The 18,033-nt window shown below is 43.6% G+C and overlaps 1 protein-coding gene across 6 annotated transcripts in view; it reads right to left on the bottom strand.

Annotated features, from left to right (window-relative positions):
• Apba2 (amyloid beta precursor protein binding family A member 2) overlaps positions 1–18,033 on the bottom strand; it is a 232,012-nt gene that overhangs the window by 103,529 nt on the left and 110,450 nt on the right. For all 6 annotated transcript variants that reach the window (XM_034521728.2, XM_034521720.2, XM_076935320.1 and 3 more), the window contains exon 3: positions 16,312–16,365. The gene's annotated coding sequence lies outside the window, so the exon portion shown is untranslated. The remainder of the gene's footprint in view (positions 1–16,311; positions 16,366–18,033) is intronic.

Genomic DNA, 18,033 nt, shown 5'->3' with positions numbered 1-18,033 from the left:
ATAAGGAGAACGCCACACTCAGGATTCTTCTGACAGCATTTATTGAACAGCTCTCATGATGGTGAGGTGGAGGGAAGGACGACGAGCTCAGAAAGCCCGCTGCTTAAATAGAGCTTTGTGAGACGTGCAGATCCCTCATTGGCTCAAATCTTTCATCCAATTGTCATACTCGGTTTTCGCGCCATGCGCAGGCGCATTATCAAGTAAAGCTTCCGTGAAGAACCAGGAAGCAGAAGCCTGCGCCATCTTTTAATGGCAAATGCGGCTCCTCACAGTATGGGAAGAGTTGGCCCATAGTGAGTGGTGCCATTCCCTAGAGAGAGGGTCCTGCAGTGTGTCAGAGCACAAATGAGCACCTGGATATACATATATCTCTCCTGACTGACAGCTGCTAAAAGCTCCTGCCTTGACTCGATTAAAACCAAGGAAAAGCCACCAATATTTACCAAACTCTGTCAGGGGGAGGAGGAGGCAGCCATGAGGCAGCCATGGCCTAGATCCCAAACACAGGCCCTGACAACGGAAAAAAAAAACAAAGCAAAGCACTTCTGAACACACTTACAGATAAAAATGTTAGGAAAACATAGCAAATTAAAAGGAGTTACATATAAAAACATCCTATTACACTTGGTGGGATTTGACCTAGAAATTCCAGGTTTTTTAATATTTAAAAGTGAGTCACTTCATCAGTGAACTAGCAAGGAGACATCTTATGAGGTCATCAGAAACAAAAAGCGTATTCCAGAAGACTTAGAACTCCCTATTGATAAAAGCCAGTCGCAACTATAAACAGGAGGTAATCTGAATTCTAGAGAGTACTTCAAAAATTGAAAAGAAAATAGGAAGCATAATCGTAACTTTCAAAAAAATGATGGAAGAATGTCTCCTAAGAGAGAAATCATCAAGCTGGGATTTTCAGTAGGTGTCAAAGAGGGCACTCTTATTGCTAATGGACAATATGGCTTCACAGTTACAAAACTCTAAAATAGCACACAAATAACTGTCAGAATTGTTGGCCAAGTTTAATAGGATTTCTGGATATGAAGGAAATATAGAAAAACATATTTATAGATAGTTGTGAAACCAATTAAAACAATTTTTGAATACATTTACAGTAACAATTTCAAAATTCCAAAAAGGTGTTCTGTTCAGAGCCAACTCCTAGCAGAAAGTGGCTATCGTCCTTGAAGCCATCTTGAGCCATATACCCTGACAAGAGACTTATTTTCAACAGCCCACAACAGCTGAGCGCAGTCTGATAAACATCTTGTTTTTCTCACATATCTTGTTTTTGTTGTTTAGTGCCCCCAGCTGCAAGGTGCACGTGGCAAAGTGCCTTCAGTTGTGTTTCCCTGCTTGTCCATGGCTGCAAGGCACGTGGTAAAGTATATATATATATATATATATATATATATATATATATATATATATCCATGATTTCCTTTCAAGAAAGGGGACTTGAACAGACTCTCTGTCTTGTCTCCATCTCCACTCTCTCTCTTGCTAGACCCTGTTGACTGACCCCTGCGGACCAGATCATCTGGGTGCAGACCAGAGCACCTGGCCCCCAAGCGTGGAGCAGTTGGGCCGGGACAGTGTTCTATATACAAAATTACAAGAGAGAGAGAGAGAGAGAGAGAGAGAGAGAGAGAGAGAGAGAGAGAGAGAGAGACTGACCAAGGACCAGCCTGGGTGCAGCAGAACAAATGACTGAAAGACAAATCTTGGATCCAAGTTGGTGGCCTATGTCCTGCTGAAGACAGCTTTCCATCCAGCCTGCTTTTTGTCTGTTTTGCCTTCTTTCTTTTTTTCTGATCTGCTTACTCTAGATATCTCTAGCCCTCTCTGTTTCTCTCTCTCTCTCTCTCTCTCTCTCTCTCTCTGTGTTCTCCAAGTTCTCTCTTGCTATTCTAAAAAATTCCTGGGACAGCTCATTTCTTGCAGATCCTATGCCCAGTCTTTTATTTTACATATCAACCCACTCATTTACTCCAGGTTTCCTTTGATTATCCTGTGAATCAGCATCCCATGACCGCAGCCCCCTAATTCTTAGGAGACAGCAAGCACACATTTTCTTTTAACGTTGCAAAAGAATTCAGAGATCTGCCTGCCTCTGTTAGGCACAGATGCTCCGTTAGGTGGGTAGGACCCTGTCCTGAAAGTACCATTTCCACCACCCCTGGGCCTAACCTTGCTCTGTCACAGGCCAACCCTAAACTCAGGAATCTGTCTGTCTTTGTAAGAATAAAAAACAAAAATGAAAAACAAAAAATAAAAGCCACCACAGCTGGGTGGGATCTCCTGAGATGACCACTCTCCCTAAATCTTCACCTCCTTCCTCAGTGTCTTTCTGACATAGTACAGCCGCCTCTCCTCCTTTAGATTCCTGAAGCCCCTCAGGTAATTCATGTTGCATCCTTGTTTTCTGCATAGTTGAGAAAGTATATATTTTTAAACTTATGTTTTTAGAGTTCTTTTCCACAGCCTTAAGGGCTGTTCTGAAGGTGTTTATCACTTTGCTGAGACATTGGCCACACCTTCACCTCCCAGATTCATGCTGTTTCTGATTATCATGGAGTCATTAATGTTAACAGGAAGGGCATTCCTTGGAGGAACATGAAAACATGTACATTATTATACAAACAAGCCTTATGTCCATGGCAGCCATGTACACTCATGAAGGCTGGCCCTGTCCCAGGGGCAAGAACCATGTCATTCTGTCCCTACCATGGCCATGCCGGACCTGGCAAAGAAATAAAGAAGGTAAGCCACAATAAAGGGAGATTAAAAATTCAGGGCTTGGAAGACTTTCCATTATATTCTTGTCAACTTCAAGATGGCTGTACCCCAAAGGATCTCATCAAAAGGGTCTCTGCAAGGTTCGAGTTTAGAAACAAGTGTTTATATGGAAACTCAGAGATTTAATCTAAATTTTATGTGGAGATGCAAAGGATAAATGCATAGGACACTCTTAAAGAACACAACTGGAGGACTAAACAGGGCAGCAAGTGCATTTTATAAAAGTGAGGTAATTCAGACGCTTCAGTGTTTATACTCTGACAAATAGGCCAGTGGGGCAGAGTGCTCTCAGTGATCTCATTTGTGAAAACGTGACACCACGGTGTTGACATCAAGCCAAGGGAGGTGGGATTGGCCTCCTACCCAAATGTAGTTCAGACATGAGACTGGTGATGGATGGTATACAAGACCAAGAGGAGAACAAGGCAGCCAGGAAGGCTGGCCCACATGTGGCACCAGTAACACAGGAGAAAGTGGGAGGAGCCCTGGAGGTTAGGAAATTAGGCCTTGGAGGAGTCTGCAGGCAGTAACAGGGCTCACATGGTTTGAAGTTGTCAGTCCCAAGAGCAATGGTGTTCAGGCATTCTTACGATGGCTGTGGGTCAGAAGAGAATAAGAATGAACTCTGAAAACTGCCAGACCTCAAACAGAACCGTGAAGGTATTGATTCATTATGCTGGGCCCACTGGTCACCCATGAAAAGGAAAGCAAATCTTGGTATCGACTTCAACTCAGACATTCAGAAAAAAAAAAAAAACCTCAAAATCAAAACAACAACGCTGCAAAAATTTAATCACCAGGGCTGAAGAGGTTGCTCAGTGGTTAGGAACACTGGCTGTTCTTCCAGAGGATCTGGGTTTGATTGCCAGCACCCACATGGTGGCTCACAACTGACTTTTGTTGTAGTTCCAGGGCATCTGGCACTCTTGTGCGTCCTCCATGTGGACATACTTGCAGGCAAAACACCCATACACAGTTATTAATTAACTAATTAACCTTTAAAAAAACTGTAGAGTGCTTTCAAGTTTTTGAAGTGTGTATAATATTCTTAAAAGGACACTTACCATACTGACTTAAATTATAAAAAATCATCAAAAGCTACCATTGAAACCAAGATATAAAGCATCTAAGAAAATTTCTCATATATATATGTATATTTCTCATATATATATATATATATATATATATATATATATATACATATATTGGAGAAAATAACACACACATATATGTATTAGGCTAAACATGTTGAATATATGAACTCCAACAAGGTGATATAAGTGAAAAGCCAGCAGAAAAAATGAGCAAAGTTCCTGCACAGTAACTTCAAGTAAGATTTTCAAAAACAATAAAGTTCTAAAAGGATATTTAACTTCATTAGTATTCTGTGAAATGCAAATTTAGGCTACAGGATCTCACTACACATCTGCCAGATATAAAATTAAAGCTGACAACAGCAATTAGTAGCAAGATGTGAAGCAAACTCCACCCTGGCACTTACAGCTGAAAGTGGGATTTGGAACAACCACTTCAGAAAATGGATTAGTCCTGTTCACTAAAACACAAATACATCCGGGTCCTACAGCCTTTCCATTAGATCCCCAGAGACATACTCCCTAGAGATGCAGTCATGGGCACCCAATACATAGGATATTCCTAGAATCAATAACTATCACAAAATGGAAAGGGATCTTTGTTCATCAAATGAAGAAAACACAAACTCTTGCATATTAACACCATGGAGATGTGGAACAGCAGTCATCAGTAGATGACAACCATACTCAACACCAATGGACGTCTCGTGAGCACAAGAAGATATGAAAGAAGTTACCTCAAAATAGTACATTGATTATTTTAAAATTCAAAAATTAGCAAAAATGTCACATGGTAACAGGATTCTAGCAGCCTTTGGGCGTGGCAGCTGTTATGGTTTGAATGGGAAATGTTCCCCCCATGGAGTCACGTGTTTAAACACTTGGTCCCCAGCCGATGACTCTGGAAGACTATGGAACCATTTAGGAGGTAGAGCCTTACTGCAACAAGCAGTCCCTGGGGGAAGTCAAGACATCATAGCCTGTCCACTCTCTGTGTCTTAATGTACCAACATGTGAGGGGTCCCAGATACCCATGTCTGTTACCATGGCACCGCATGGCACCATGCCCTCCCTACCACAGAGGCTGTACCCTCAGACTTCAAGTCCAAGTAAACTCATGCTTCCTTTATCAAGTTACTTTTGCCACAACAATGAAAAAGTTCACTAACATAGAAAACTTGTACCAAACGAGGGACCGTAGCTGTGATAATCCTGACCACGTGGTTCTCAGGCCTTTAGTGTTAGTCTGTAAGAGGAATGTGGAAGAGTTTGGAACTTTGGACTGGACAATTTCCAGTATGCTTTAAACGGAGTTAAATGCGCCATTTCAGTGGGAGTCCAAAGAAAACAACACCAGAGGAAAGTAAACAGTGGGGGTCTAGCTCATAAGGTTTGAGAAGGCAATAAGGACTCTCTCAGGGGTGGAGAATAGAGGTGGTTCATGTTATGTTCTGGGAAAGAACCTCACTTCATCCCGCCTCTGTCCTGAGACCTTGAGACTGAATTAAAATGTAATCAGCTACTTTGTTTGCTGGGAAAATTTTTCAAATAGGAAAGTATTTACCCTGTAGTATGGCTACTACACATTGAACTTCTCTGGTTTACAATTAAGTAGAGCAAGTGGAATATTTTATACACACACACACACACACACACACAAAAATATATATATATATATATATATATATATATATATACATACATACATATATATATATATATATATTGCAAAAGAAAGCTTACAGTGGCAGTCAAGGTAGCATTGACTGCCACTGTAAGGTAGTCAATGTAAGCAGCATTGCTATTAGCTGGCATCATTAAAAATAAAACACTGCATGCTCTGCACTGGGACAAAGGAAAGGTATCCTGAGAGTAAGCCTTCACCCAGTAAAGGGTCCTGCTTGTGAGATGAAAACTAATTTAAAAGAATACCACTACAGGGTTTTCCTGTCCAAAGGCAAGCACACAGGCAAGTGTTTCCTCAGGGTGAATCTCAAAGAAAACGCTACTGCGATGGTCATCCAAGGGGTCAGGCTATATCATGAACTGACAGCAAAACCATACACTGTTATCTATCTGGCATTGGTTTTATAGGCATGAGAGATACAAGAGAGTAATGGAGGCTAGGACCAAAATGTCCAAAAAGTCATTGAACCTGGGCAGTACGTAGCACTGTCAGGTTCTCTGCAAGGAGGCCCTGAGAGGCCACTGCATGACGCTGGAAAGGACAAACCTAAACCGCAGTGGGGACCCCAGGAGGCTGATGGTGCAAGAACCATAGAAGCTTCCAGAAGAAACTTCAAGCATATAGTCAATCTGCCCCAAGCTAGAAGTTTCACGTACTGAGGACAACAGGGCTGGGAAAAGACAGTCATCTCAATGTACTTGGACCCCAGATGAGTCCATCACAAGCCCAGATGCTGGACATGTTTGCCCTGCTAGGTCTCGGTCTTGCTGTGGACTGATCTTTCTTTGCTATGCTTCCGTTCCTCTTTCGAGTCATAATCTTTATGTTATTGTTCATTGAAAGTATATAATTTGGTTTTTGTTGTCGTTGTTTTTTTTTAATAGGGGCTCACAGTTAGGGGTTTGTCTCCAGTCTCTGTGAAGGTTATTCTCGGTTGTCAACTTGAAACAGCTGGGAGGAGAGACCATCATCTGCCGCCATCAGATTCACCTGTGGGCATATCTGTAGAGCATTTTCTTGATTGCTCCCTGATGTAGGAGGGTTCATTCCACTGTGGGCAGTACCATCTCTAGACAACTGGGCCCAGGCTGTATAAGAAAAGTAGCTAGCCAATCAGCAGTCAATTCTCCTACTTGATTTCTGCCTCAAGCTCCTGTCTTCAGTTCCTACCTTGTCTTCCCTCGATAATGGATTGCAAAAGATAAAATGAACCTTTCTTCCGAGTTGCTTTCTGTCTGGAGTGTTTTTATTACAGCTACAGAAACCAAACTTGAAGTATCTCAAAAGAGACTTTGTACTTTCAGTGGTGTTGGGATTGGTGAAGACTCATATGAGACTTTCGAAGTCTGACGCAATGCATTGTGGGTGACTTGCTTCACTGATGAAGCTTTTCTTTAATTCCTTTTCAGACGTTGGAAGCTTTAGCTGAGTGGGGTCTCACCCTGAGGTATTCCACTTTGCATCAGGTTTTTCCTTAATTGTTTCATCTCTCTGAGCACTAGACTTAGCTCCATTACCCGTCCAGGTACTCCCTTTCTCCTCAAACTGTGCATTTTTCACTTTTCTTTGCTTGGCCTGTTCCTTTTCATTATAAATCTGCACAGTGACTACTAATAACCACCATACCACAAGTTGATACTAGACTGTCTTGACATCTCTTCTTCCAAAGCCATTAATCCAAAACTTTTCAATTTAGCCTCAGGGAGATTATTAGGGCAGGGTGAAAAACAGCCACAGTCTTTGCCAAAATGACAGAAGAACGATCTCTAGGCCACTTACTAATAGTTTTCTCCTCTGAATCTCTTGAGCCAGGCTGTCACAGTCTACATTGATCTCAGCACCACTGTCTTCCATGCTCCTACGAGTACAGCCCATCAAGCCTGGCTTAAAGTGCTCTACTGCCTTCCTAATCCAATGTACCAAAACCCACATTCTGCTGACAAGCAGCACAGTCAGGCCTGTCCTAGCAATACTTCACTTCTTTGTACCAACTTCTTTCTTAGTTACCGTTTTATTGCTGTAAAAAGATAGCGTGACCAAGTCAACTATTATAGGAAAACACATTTAAGTGGAGGCTTGCTTACAATTTCAGAGGGTTAGTCCATTATCAGCGTAGCGGCGAGCACGGTGGTAAATATGGCAGCATGCAGAAAGTCCCGCTGCTGGAGAAGATGCTGAGAGTTCTACATCTGGATCCTCAGGCAGCAGGAAGAGAGAGCTCCTGGGCCTAGCTTAGGTTTTTGAAACCTCCAAGCTTGGCCCTAGTAACATACTTCCTCCAACAAGGCCACACCCACTCCAACAAGGCCACACCTGCTCCAACAAAGCCACACCTCTTAACCCTACCAAGTATCACCACTCCCAATTCATGGATTCAACATAAGACAGTTGAGGCATCCTTTAGAAAGATGTTCTGCCTGTGGACTGCAGCTTTGCCCATGCAGGAAGCTCACCTATCCTTCTTCACAGCCTTTCTGATGGATTTCAGGCCTGCCTACACAGACAGCATCGCCACATAAACTGCTTCCTCACAATCTCCTGAAACCCATCCCCACTGAGCCTGTAGCTGAGCCTTGCCTGGCAGGCTGAGAATTCCACCTAGCCTCTATGGCCCCAGCTCATTCCAAAACTGAACTGCTGACACGTTGAGTGTCCTCACAGGTGTGTCTGTTACTCCCTAAAGGTCCAAAGCATGGGTGTGGTATAGCTTAACAATCCCATGGGTGACTGACAGCACCTGTGATGGGAACAAGCTTGGAGAGGTGCACTTCATCAAAGTAAATAGGTTTCTTTCCTACAGAACTTCCCAAGGCCTGTATTTAGCATGGCTCTTGGGGGCTGTCCAGCTGGGGATATGTGGACTATATTCAGTACCGTCGCCTGGGACTCCACTGAACACAATTTGGGAAAGCCTGCTTGCATAGTGTTGTCATTAATTAGAATTGGACGTAATTAACCCGATCTGAATATCATTAATAAAAAATTACATACAGAAAAGGCTGACTTCCTTCAATTTAATCACACTAATTATGTTGTGCTCAACCTAGTCGCAGCTCCCCGTGCTAGTTTCTTAGCACATTTTTCATCATTTTACAAGGGGTGTTGGTGATGAATTTTCCCTCTCTTAATGCATCTTTAAAAAAGAAGTCAGTGTCAGAGTAGAAGTTTCCAAATATTTGAAAACACATTCTGAATCTGAGAACAAATAATCAGGTGCGCCACCATGTCTTCTTCATGCCTCTTGCAGAGGACACTCAGTATCAGAGAGCGCTCATCAGCTGCACACCCCACCTGACCCACAACTCTTGAATTCTAACTAAATTCTTTTTTTTTCTTTTTTATTGGATATTTTATTTACATTTCAGATGCCATCCCCTCTCCCCATTTCCCCTCCCTAGAAAATCCCTATCCCATACCCCCTTCTCCTTTTTGCTTTTATACAATTTTTTTAATGTTAACCAATGGCTTTATAAATTTGGTAATGCTCAATATCAATCAGAAGTGTAACCTAATACCCAACCTAGATATATCAGCTATCTTTGACTGGTGGAGACATGTGAACATCTGCCTCCATGTCTGGCCCCCCTCTCTCTTTCTCTCTCATCACCTAGCTCCTCCTCTCCTTCTCCTCCTCTTCCTTCTCTTCTTACTCCTCCTCTCCTTACTCCTCCCACCCTACCTCCTCCTACATATCACCCTTCCTGTTAAAATAAAACTTTTCTCTCAAAATACAGTCTAACTAAATTCTTAATTCTAAAAAAGTAGAATTAAATAATGACCCCATACTTCCAGAGCACCCATTACCCATGAAGCACTGGGCTAAGGACATGGATCAGCGGTCATAGGAGTCCACACTGATATTGGAGATCAGGAGCAGAGATCAACAGAAGGCTCAGGCTCCCAGCCAACACCCCAAAGGGTGAGTTGTGAGCCTTGTTTGGGAAGAAGTTCAGAAGTGCATGAGAGATGGATGAGCCATACATGGCCCAAAGCAACCTGGAGTGTAGCTGCTGAAAACCCTGGGCTAGGTCACTGAGCACAGCCTGGATAATGAGAAATCCCAAGAACACCACAAGAAAGAGGCTAATGCAGAACCATCTGTGAAAAGGCGGGGTCAGAAGCCAGACAGTGGGTCCACTAGGAAATGAAAGCAAGGTGGCACAAAGGGACACGAAAGTACAGAGTGTGAAAGGGTGCCAAGTGTGGTGTTTACCACAACATCTTGTGTGTGTGTGTGTGTGAGTGTGTGTGTATGTGAATGTATGTGTGAGAGTGTATATGAGTGTGTGTGAGTGTGTGTCTGTGTGAGTGTGTGTGTGTGAGAGTGTGTATGAGTGTGTGTGAGAGTGTGAGTGTGTGTGTGAGAGTGTGTGTGAGAGTGTGAGTGTGTGTGAGAGTGTGTGTGAGAGTGTGTGTGTGTGTGAGTGTGTGTGAGTGTGTGAGTGTTTGTGTGTGTGTGTGAGAGAGTGTGTGTGTGTGAGTGTGTGTGTATGTGAGTATGTGTGAGAGTGTGTGTGAGTGTGTGTGAGAGTGTATGAGTGTGTGTGTGAGAGTGTGTGTGAGAGTGTGTATGAGTGTGTGTATGTGAGTGTGTGTGTGTCTGTGTGAGTGTGTGTGTATGTGAATGTATGTGTGAGAGTGTATATGAGTCTGTGTGAGTGTGTGTGTGTGTGAGAGAGTGTGAGAGTGTGTATGAGTGTGTGTGTGAGAGTGTGAGTGTGTGTGTGAGACTGTGTGTGAGAGTGTGAGTGTGTGTGAGAGTGTGTGTGAGAGTGTGTGTGTGTGTGTGTGAGTGTGTGAGTGTCTGTGTGTGTGTGTGAGAGAGTGTGTGTGAGTGTGTGTGTATGTGAGTATGTGTGAGAGTGTGTGTGAGAGTGTATGAGTGTGTGTGTGTGAGAGTGTGTATGAGTGTGTGTATGTGAGTGTGTGTGTGTCTGTGTGAGTGTGTGAGAGAGTGTATGAGTGTGTGTAAGAATGTGAGTGTGTGTGAGAGTGTGTGTGAGTGTGAGTGTGTGTGTGTGAGTATGTGTGTGAGTGTGTGTGAGTGTGTGAGTATGTGTGTGAGTGTGTGTATATGTGAGTATGTGTGAGAGTATGTATGTGTGTGTGTGTGTGAGTGTGTGTGTGTGAGTGTGAGTGTGTGTGTGTGTGTGAGTGTGTGTGAGTGTGTGTGAGTGTGTTTTGGGGTGCACACATGCACATACAGTCTTGCATGTGTGTTTATGTGTGGGCAGGTACATGTGCACATAAAGTGAAAATCAGGTGTCATTCTTTAGGTACCATCCACCTTTCATTTTTTTATTGTTTTTTTTTATTCTTTTATTACATTGATTTATACGTATATTTGTATGTTCGTGTAGACGCACAAGCGTCACAGTGAGAGTGTGGAGGTCAGAAGACAATTTGAGAGTTCACTTTTCTCCCAGAATTACACTCAGGTCACCTGGCTTAGGATCCTGCTGAGCTGTCTTGCCAGTCCCTACATCTTGTTATTGGATACAAAGTTGCTCTCTGGGCAGGTTGTAGAGGAAACCCCAGGGATCCACCTGTCTCTGCCTCCCCAGTGCTGGTATTAAAAACACACACCCAGGTCTTTGTATGTGGGTCGTGAGAGTCAAACTTCAGTCCTCATGTTTACAAGCATTTAACAACTGAGCTCTCTCCCCAGTCCTACCACAAACCCTCCCTCCATCAGCTTTATGAGATAAAGGGAACCTAGAACACAGAGAGGCAAACACCCATGAACACTCACCATTCAGGCTTAACCATAATTATTCTCTGTTTCCTAAACCACTAGACCCACAACACCAGTAAAGACAGTCTCTCCTATGTAAAAGGGGCTCTGGCAGCTTCTATTATGTTTGAATTTATTTCACACACACACACACACACACACACACACACACACACACACAAACCCAGTTCATTGTTATCTATTGTAATTTCTATGTGTCTGCTTGACTGGGTAACCATAGTGAGTTCTGGTCACCTCGCTTAGGGTATTTTTAGAAGATGTGTATTTGAATTGGTGGCCTGGGTAAAGCCAACGGCCCTCTCAGACTTAGGAGACCACCAACAATCCAGGGAGGGCCTGAATAGAACAAAGAGTCCACAGACACTGCTCTCTGACTGCTTGAGCCTGGACGTCGGTGCCCTGCCCTCTGTGCTATGAGGCTATTGGGCCTGGGCAGGAAGCTTCACTCTGCACTCTAGTTCTTGGGACTGTGTGGCAATGGGCTCTGCAGGACCTCCAGTTTGTGATAGGCAGATCACGGGACCTTGTTACATGTAAGCCAATAACTGTAACACAATAAACCCAATCTATAGTAAATCTTAAGACACGTAAATGATAGGTTAATAGACTGACAAATCCTAAGGCTGATCTCATGACTCCTGGTTTTCTGGAAAATGTTGACTAATTCATGGCCGACAAAAAGCATATACACCTAAGCGTAGAATGATTGGGTCATGGGGTTCCATATTCTGTTCTTTTTATAAATGGTGCAGTTGCTCTCTGGGGAGACTTTTAACCAACCTGCCCTCAATAAGTAAGGCATGAAAGCCTCCCTTGCTCATCACATTCTTGGTTTATCCCAATCTGCCAAAATATGGGTGTGAAATAGTCTCTCATTGTCTATCCTGGCAGTTTCCCAATTGAAGACGAGAAGTGTTCATTTGTCTTCTTTTCATGATATTTGCCCAGTTTTCAATTCTCTTATCTTTTTCTTATTGATTTAAAAGAGTTCTCTGCACAGACAAAAAGCTAATTTCTTACAGTAATCCATTATGACTACTGCAACTTGGGTCTCTTTAAAGTGTTTACTGACATATAATTAATTGTTCTTTTGAGAGGGAGAGGGGGAGGGAAGCTCTTCTTTGTACTTTAAACTTTCCTTCTTCATATTCAGGTCTTCTCATCCGTGTGAGTTATAATATATGGGATCCCACTTTACTCTTTGCTCCATAATCAACCAGTTGTCCAACGTGCCATAGCTTAAATATGAAACATATTTAAGTCCCACCAGTCCGTCCATGTGGTGAATTCTTGACCTTTAGCTAGAGTTGCTATTGTGGAAAATGGTAGACACTTTAGGAGTTTTAGCTGGAAGACTAGAATCTCACTAAGGAAAGGCTGCTGAAGTTTAAACTGATGCTTCTGGTTCTTTCTCTGCTCCATGGACACCATAATATGAATTAAATGGCCATGTCTTACCACACCTCCCCAGATCTGCCATAGTCTCACATGCCTCCCCCACCCTACTGGACAGAAACCTCTGAAACCACGAGCTTAAAAAAAATCCTCTTCCTCCCTCAAGTTGTCTTTATCAAGTTATGTTATTCTGAACTGAACGAGAATGACCCTCACAGGCTTGTATGTTTGATCCATAGTTGGTGGCACTGTTTGAGAAGGAAGCATGACTTTGTTGGAGGAGGTGTGTCACTTGGAGCGAACCTTGACATTTCAAAAAGCCCACATCATTCCTTGTTAACTCCCTCTGCCTCGTGCCTGTGGATCAAGAGGTGAGCTCTCAGCTCGTCCTTCCTTCACCCAGTCTTAAATCCTAACCCTCTGAAACTGTAAGCCAAGTTAAATGTTCTCGTTCACACGGCACCTTACTCGGGCTGCTTTATTACAGCAATAGAAAAGCAACTACGGCATCTTGTCATATAACAGGAAAATACCTAGCAGGACCACTGTCACTGGGACCATAGCACAGCTCAGCCCTCCCAGTTTCCTACACATAGGATGTAAGAGTCACTTTCTGTGCCACCTGTGCCTCTGTCACCACACAAATACCATAGTCCCAATCATGGCAGCGCTACATCCAGAATCCACAGCCCTGGCCTAAATCCACCCTCTCAGTGCTCTGGCTCTGTATGTTTTTACCAAACATGGTTGTCAGGGCTTCATATACACATCTGTGCTGGGGCAGGAGCTGCTGCAGTTAGTCCAGCAGTCATCCTCATGACTGCAACACCTCGGTCCGGATACTGAGCCCTCTACAATTTAAATACAGTTTACTCAAGTCTCCATGATCCTGCAGGATAACCACTGAGCTTGGGCTTTTACTCCCCAGGCATTCGTAGATAGAGGCCCAATATACACACAGAGAATAATGAGGACTACAAATCGATTGTTCTAGGCAAAAGCAGAAAAGGATCTCAAACTTTTGCTGAATGTGGAAGCACATTTATAAAGTTATTTTACTACAAGACACCAGGCACATCATGGGTATTAGTATTCCACGATTATAAAATGGCTCCATTTGCAGTAGAAAAAGATAGAAAGCTGGGCCTTTGGTTCTTTTTGCTACTCTCCAAGCAGAGATTCATTCTGGCATAATTGACATTTAAAACTATCCATTTCATCACTACTTTTCTTTCTAAGAAGGAATGTGCTTTCCTTCGGGGACACTGTAAGGAAGGGTGATGAACACATTCACTTAAATGATGGGTTATCGCACTGCAGAAAGAGGGAGCACTTGGGAGGAGCCTTGGCTATTGCAACTGATGCAGATCCTGTCAGTGTATCAGGACACATAAAATCTCATCAGGCCTTTTCGTAGGCTAGGAAGGGAAAAAAAAAAAAAAAAAAAACCTTCCATTTTGGAGGTATAACTCTTCCACTTTGGAGGTATAAACTGAATCACCCCACGGCTCCATCTGACTGCAATATATCCGGAGTTCATTCTGGAAGATTTTGAGGAGCCAATTTCACAGTGAATAGCTCCTGGTGGGCAGGAGGGCTAAACTGGTTGCATGGCCCAGGCTCCAAACAATTAGAATTTCACTCTAGTTCATGAGGCCTCATTCTCACTATGAAGGCCACCCCTCACAAGTTGTCCTCACCACAAGTTACAACAAAACCTTGTGCCTTTACAGAGACCAGACCCTAAATGCTCTAACGTTTTCAAATCTGACCAAATCCGATGTACCTCTTGAGATCAAAGGTGAAATATGTGTACAACTCTTAACGTAAAATATAACAAGATGGGAAAGGCCTATGGAGAGCACAGAGTAAATCTACAGAGTATCGAAAAACCAAAGCCAGAGAATCAGTTTGGAAACACCCAGCCAAGGCCCATCAGAAGCCGCTGAGCAGCTCTGAAGCTCTGCCTGGTCCCCCAGAATGGCTCTGACTGTTCTACAACTCCTAACTGCTTATGAATACACCACAGCCAAGAGCCATCGCACAATATATCCGTGACATTTGTGACAAGAACTTTGTCAATGTGTTACATAGGAATTCTTGCCTGTGCACAGTACTAGCCTTCTGAGTAACCCCTCAAACATAAGGCAGATGCTGGGTTGGAAAGGAAAACCAATAGAGCTACCTTTCTCTACAAAAATAAAACGTAAACAAACAAACAAAAATCACTATGTATGATCCATGGACTTGTGTCACCCAGAGCAAAGCAAATCGCTACTTCTGAATATAGCCTTGACTCTATAATATAGACTCTTGAATATAGCCAGAATCCCACTCTTGCCCCAGTAATTCTCTTCATCCTCAGAACTACTACACAGCTTCCCCACATAGGATACCCAAAGTTTCCCTCTCCTTCTGAACACCACAGACCATCACCTCCCTGTGAGTGAGTGACACAGCATGGTTACTCCATCCTAGTCCAGTGGCTGTCCCCTCTCATGAATCCAGAGGAAGACATGAAGCTGAGCAGAGGCGCTGACTGGCTCTGGGTCAGGACACAGAGATGGTGTAATGCTTGGTTTCCTGACCTTAACAACCCCCTCTACACTCCAACCATGCCCTAACCCATCCAGTAGGTTCCCCATATCCAGGATAGCTGGTACACTTCTGGCCCGGGAAGATAAGGCAGTTCCCTTGAAATCTAGAATTCACCTTTCTATCTTCCCCTTTGCAAACAGAAGGCTGGCCTCAAGCTTTGTCCTGCGAGTCCTACAGGGCAAGCACAGACAGATGGCAACGTGGAACCACCTGGCCTCTTTCTGATCTAAAAAAAAGGATGTCTTGTGCTTGACTTCCTAGCATATCCCAATGGCTGGCTTCTCTAAGCACACTACAAGTTGAGTAACCCTTATCTAACATGCTTGGGACCAGATGTGCTCAGAATTTCAGAGTCTTTAGACTTAGGAATGTTTGCTAGACTCTTTGCTGTGTTTGTCATTGCTGTTTTATTTGTTTCGTTGGGCAGGGAGTGTGTTTATTGTGTTTTGCTTGCAATGTGAGAGACTGACCCTGGGACTTTGCCTATTAATATTAAAGAGCTAACTTGATTCAACAGTATTTAGGATGTCTGTTTTTTCAGACTGGGGAAACTCAACCTACAACAGCTGTCTGTGTTGGGTGCCGACAAGTCAGCTCATCTCAACCTTTAATTTAGTGCATGGACTCTCCAGAAGGACAAATATTCAGAGGGACACTAGCCTGCAGGAGAAAAGACAAAAAGTGTTTGTACATACTACTGTATGTCATGTGGTGGGCAAAGACTAGATCCAAGCAAAGCAAATGAGCAGTAGTGAGCTCAGGGTTTGTCTGCTCCTTGGCAATCAATCAAACACCAGTTTCAAAGGTCTGTGCTCAGGGACATAGAACTACACCCCTGCATTTCCCTGGACCCGGAACTGGTTTGTCTGCCCTGTATTATTCTTCTGCTGAGGCAATCCCAATTTCCACATGGCAGAAGCAAGAAGGAATTCCAGGCAAGACCGCCTGCCTGGCTCTATACAAGACCGCCTCTGACTTCTTACCAGAAATGAGTGTCTTGATAATGTCCTGAGAACTCTCCTGGTGATCCAGTCTTCCTAAAATAAAGCAGAAGGAACAGAAGAAATGAGTTAGTTCTAGAACTGGCAATGGTGCTTGTCTAGGCATCTTCCGTTCTTACAAATTTAAACGTGAGGATTCCAAATCACCTGCAAAAGTGAATGAATTATAATTCAAATGAGATGACAGAAAGCACCCTAAACAAATAATTTAAAAAAAAAATGTTTCTTTAGCCATTTCATTGCATAATTATTGCCTCAGAAAAAAAGCATGTTGGGCAAATAATGATGGCTTATGTACCATTCTAGAAAAAAAAAGACTACCTGCATATTAATGAAGCGCTTCAAAGGCCTCATGAATATGCATTTTCCCAAACAAAGCCTGACCCCAGTGGCTGCAGAACCCTTGTTCTATGACACTTTCAAAGGAGACTGGGGTTCATGTGAGGGTTGAAGGACAATGAAGAGTTAGTAAAGGAGGAGAGAGGACTCCCTCCCTCTCCCTGTCAAGGGACTCTGCCTTCCCTCCTGGCCATGAGGTTCATTAGAGAACTGGAAGGAGGACCAGGCCCCTCAACTTCCCTAAACCAAGACTGCTTTACAAATGAAAGCCAAGAAGGAAAACCCAACAGACTTGAGGAATCCAAGACCAGACCCTGGGTTGGATCAGGAAGGAAAGCAGGCTTTATCTGTCCTTAGAATGGACTCCAATCCCTTTCTTCATATGCTATGGCTAAAATGAGATGAAAATATAAAGGATTTTCTTTTATTTTTGTGGTGTATGTTTGTGTGTGTGTGTGTGTGTGTGTGTGTGTGTGTGTGTGTGTGTGTACACATGTGTGCATGCAGGTGAAGGTCAAAAGTCAACATCAAGCATCTTCCTCCTCAGTCTCTCTCGTTAAGTGGCTAATCAGTCATCTCAGGTGTCCTCTTGTGTCTGCCCTCTTAGAGCTGAGGTCACAGACCTAGGCCATTGCACCCAGATGTTTACATGAGTACCTGAGGGTCCAAACTTAGGTCCCCCTGTTTGCAGGGTAAACACATTACTCATTGAGCTATCTCCCCAGCTCCTCTGCTCCCTTTAAAAAGGCCACCTCCTGAGACCTTCCAAGGCGGAAACCCTGGAGCAGAGGCTTCATAGGCAGCAGCACTGGAAAGGCAATTAATTCATCTCCTACCTGCTGAGAGGTCTGAGGTCAGAGGGGGTGGCTTCATTCACTGGGAAGACAGAAGTGAGTCTTTTCCACTGACACAAGTAAACCATGGCTTCTACTCTGGACTTGCATGATCACATTTCCAACAAAGCCAGATGGTCAGTTACTCTCGGTTCCCTGGGCAGACATGCTTGGCCCTCCCAGCACTGGAGAATTTCATCTGTCCCAACCTAACCCACGTGAATGCCTCAGGTCCAGAGCAAAAAATAACTAGAATCCTCTAAAGGACTGGTGAGGGATCTGCAGACCCTTCACCTCTGTGCCCTGGATAGAGTGCCAGGGGCCTGGTATTCACAAAGCTGCCCAGGTCCTTTCCAAAGGTCTGGTGCGTGTGTAGCACTTCAATGCCTTACAGACTATGGCTCTCTGGAGAGGCCTCTTTCTCAGCCCCAAGTGAGATGCACAGATGAGGCGTTTCAACCACATACCCACTTCCCAAAGTACAGTCAGTATGGACTGCTTGCTTCTTGTGTGGGCATCAACAGAGGCCTGC

The sequence above is a fragment of the Arvicanthis niloticus genome, chromosome 1 (assembly GCF_011762505.2).
Source record: "Arvicanthis niloticus isolate mArvNil1 chromosome 1, mArvNil1.pat.X, whole genome shotgun sequence".
NCBI lineage: Eukaryota > Metazoa > Chordata > Mammalia > Rodentia > Muridae > Arvicanthis > Arvicanthis niloticus.
The sequence above is the reverse complement of the archived record's forward strand: the minus strand, read 5'-3'. Positions and strand labels throughout refer to the sequence as shown.